We start from the raw sequence: 4212 nt of genomic DNA, 5'->3' as shown, positions 1-4212 counted from the left end.
CACTCGGCCCGGCCCCCGAGTTCCCAGCGCCCTCCGCGGCCTCCCCACGCTGGGAGGGCCGTGCTCTGTTTACACGCACGCCGCCTGCGGCGAGACCAGCGAGCCAGAGAGGATTTTGAATTGTAAATTGCTTTTCGTTAAGTGCGATGTGTAGGCTGCTTTTTATATAAATTTGCCTCGTATCAAAATTAACCCAATAAAAGTGGATGAATGCGAATATCATGAAGTGATTTTAAAAATGTAGGCAATGTGAAACATTGTACACAAGAAGAAAGCTCTTTGTATACCAGAAGAAAGCTCTAACGGGTGTCATTTTACTTATATTCAGTGGAGGATTTTAAGACTGGAAAATGATGGTGGCATTTTGTAACTTTTTGCTGATTTTTGTGCTGAGATGAAGTGGTGATCAAGTTCTGTCAGCCAGAATTTTAATTAAACCGAAACAATTTAATAAAAATACAACATACTCTGTATAAAACACTTTTAATACTGTTTAATATATGCACTGATTGAAATACCATTGCACAAGTTGTTTTCTAAGATTAGTTTTGTGTATTTTCTGCTACAAAGTGTAATTCATACTGTAACGACAATACTATTCGTGTTCAGAAAGTCACCATAAACTATTCCGGAGAAGGAAACCGAGGGAACCCTGGCGTTTTCATAGGTTATAGCTGGTAAAATATTTCCAAAATCCGATGAGTTCTTTGACACTGCAAAATGTCTTTATATAAAATACTGTACTTTAAACAATGTTTTCAAGTTGCAAAACGGTGGTTTCTTTCAAGTGTAAAACATATACGGGTAGGGTTGCAAGTTCAGTTCAAGTATTAATTTGGTCATCACGTAAAATGAGATTTGAGGATTGTGTTGTGCTATTTTTCAGGTTCTGGCACAGGAGTTCTGACTGTAGGTGGGTATCCTTCCACTCCCCCCTCACCTGTCTGACTGGAGAGAGATCAGTGCCATGAGCCACATGTCAATAATGGGAAAGCAGCTCATCCAGGCAGGCAGGATGCCTCTTGGCACATGATTGTCTGTCTAACACTCAACAGCATTTTAGACAGTGTTCTGTTGTCTGCGTTTTAATAATAATAATTCCTTGCACTTACTGTATATAGCACTTTTCTGGGCACTCCACTCAAAGCACTTTAGAGGTAATGGGGACTCCCCTCCACCACCAGCTATGTGCAGCCCCATCTGCAGCAGTATGCTCACCACACATCAGCTATCAGTGGGGAGGAGAACAGAGTAATGAAGCCATGGAGGAGGAGCCAGTAGGAGGCCATGATTAGTGAAGGCCAATGGGAAATTTGGCCAGGATAAAACCCCTACTCTTTTCGAGAAACACCATGGGACCACAGAGAGGCAGGATCTCACTTTTACATCTCATCTGAAGGATGGCACCTTTATTCCATCACTATACTGGGGTATTAGGACCCACACAGACTGCATGGTGAGAACCCCCTACTGGCCCCATTTTCCCGAAAAACTGAGGTGAGCAACCTTAGTTTTTCCTAGGAGGTCTCCCATCCAGGTACTGAGCAGGCTCACACTTGTTTACCTTTGGTGGGTTGCCAGTTGTCAGTTGCAGGGTGATATGGCTGCTACTCCTAGTTTCTACTTCACCTATAAAAATACAACCTAACTTTGGCAACTGCAGTTTGTTTCTTTGTTTCACCCTTATAATGAGGTCACATACTAATTTCTGCTATATCCATTAATTTCTCTTCTCTGTTTTTGGGTTTGTAGCGTTTGTATCATTTTTGCTTGAAGCATCCATTTCTGCTGCCTGCATGTTAATACTGTACAGACTGCAGACGTAATGTATAAGTATCTACATCTGTACATACATTATATATGTCAATTATATGTAAATATTTATAGTATATGTATCTGTGAATACGCACTGCATACATGTACATAAAAAAAGAAGAAATGAAAAGTATTCTAAATGCAGTTGTGATCAGAACATAGAGGTGTGAATTAAACCTGATAGACGTGGCACTCTAGTGTGTTTTTCTCTTTGTCTTTCTAGACATCACAATAGATCTGTCCCCACTACCATTATGTTTTTTTATTTTTGGTTACAACAAAAACTAAGTGGAAAAAATACATGTACACCCAAATACATTTGGAAGCTTAAAGTGTTTAATCGGAATTAGGTGGGTCGTCCATGATCTGTTCAAAATTTATTTCTTGGCTTTTCATCTTGTTTCAGCCTGTGTTGGCATATATCTCTCTACATTTTGTTCCCTAGATGAAATATCTAGGACAAGACACTTGGGCCTCATACTAAATTCCAGATTCATGACTGTATATGGTAATTTAAACTGTAAGTGTTCAATCTTTTAGTCTGATAAACTCAATTATAACTTTTTCAATTATGACCTGAACAATGCTGAAAATACAACAGATACAGTAGGTTTACTAAAAAAAAGCCCAAAGGCATTAAAGTAAAACTCAGTTGAAACATTTCGATATTTGGTATTGGGACATTTAAAGTGTATTGTTCTAAAAATGATTTAAATCATCATTATGTAAGTCCAGCAGATACCCTTTACCTTTGGTTTCAATGTGTTTCATTGTAGAACCTATTGATAATGGTGGCAAACCTACTGGCTAACTCTAATTAGCGATTTGCTGAAAAAATCCAAACTTATACAAAGTGTAATCCATCTAATAGTTGACAGGTTTAAGAGGGACTGACCTATAAAGTAAAACAATTTTAAATAAATTTGTATCTATGTACAGTATGAGTGTAGTCACTGTTATACTGTATATCCAATGCTTTAGATCACTTAAATGGACTGCACTACTGGAGTCAATAATGTATTAAAACTGTAATCCCCCTGTTATAGAACAATCCCCATGAGTATGTGATCATTTCAAGGCTGTGCCAGGCTAGGGTAGCTAGAAACCAATACATCACCAGGGTCTGATGCTATTTACCCACTCATTTGATGTTATTCATATACCTCTTACCTCTTAGCATGGATACTTTAACTCATTTAGATTGGGAGCAGTACCCAAGGACTGAAGAATTGCAGTTGTAATGCCAATTTATAAAAAGGGGGCACAGATATGTGTCAAGAAACTACAGATTTCTTGGCACGTATCTGTGCCCCATTTTGTAAATTGTTCATGTAGATGATTCATAGAGACTGAGCCTTACTTCAGCTACGGCTAAAGCCTTTGAAATGATAGATCTAAATGAAAAGATTACACCAAACACAATGGACAGGGAGACAGCCAGCATGGGTTGAGAAAGAAAAGGCTTGTTTAACTTAGCTAACAAGGACAGTAGATAAAACTAAAGGATTAGATGTTTAAACTTCTGGAAAGCTTTTAAATATGGACCTTCATGAAATATTTATTCTAAAATTAAAAGCCAAAGGAATCCAGGCTAATGTGTGCTCATGGTACAACTTCTAATTGGGCCAATGTAAGCAGTGATGCACCGCAGAGATTTGTTTTGGGCCTGTCTGATTTACATCAGTGGTTTAGATTGTGATACAGTTAGCAAACTGTTTAAATTTACAGATTGTACAAAAACAAGGGGAGAGGTAAGCACTGAAATCTCTTCAAGAAACTAAGTAAAAAAATATCGGACAGTACGCTGATATACGCCAAATTAAAGTTTGCATTGAAAAGTGAAAAGTGTTCTACACTGGTAGCTGGAACATAAGATATAGATATTGCAGTAGTGATACAAAGCTACGAGAAGCTAAAAAGGATCTGGATGTGTAGACTCTTCTTATGGTCTCATCACTGTGAGGAAACAAAACAGAAAACAGAATAGCAAAATGAGTGTGATTTACAGCGTATCCAGGGAAGATATGCTCAGGCTTCAAAGGTCACTTGTAAGACTACTCTAGAATATTTTGTTCAGTTTTGGTAAGCATACTGCAAAAATGATTTTATAGTCTTCAAGAATACAAAGGAGAGCAACAAGAATGCTCAATTTCTCTGTGAAACATTATGATCCGTAGGAAAATGTGTAAAAATGTTAAATTAGAATATACATCTGATACCATTTTCTTCCCCGTTGAAAGTGACCAATGTCATCTCGTTATTACAACATACCCATTAGATAAGGAAACTGAATCTAAAAATGTCATAAAATCTTACTCCTTGTTTTTAACTTCCTAAATGTCTGATGTTGCACACTTAATTTTTTTTCATTGACAGATCCTTTCTCAATCTGCCTAC

The sequence above is a fragment of the Lepisosteus oculatus genome, chromosome 3 (assembly GCF_040954835.1).
Source record: "Lepisosteus oculatus isolate fLepOcu1 chromosome 3, fLepOcu1.hap2, whole genome shotgun sequence".
Taxonomy (NCBI): domain Eukaryota; kingdom Metazoa; phylum Chordata; class Actinopteri; order Semionotiformes; family Lepisosteidae; genus Lepisosteus; species Lepisosteus oculatus.
Note: the sequence above shows the minus strand (reverse complement) of the source record.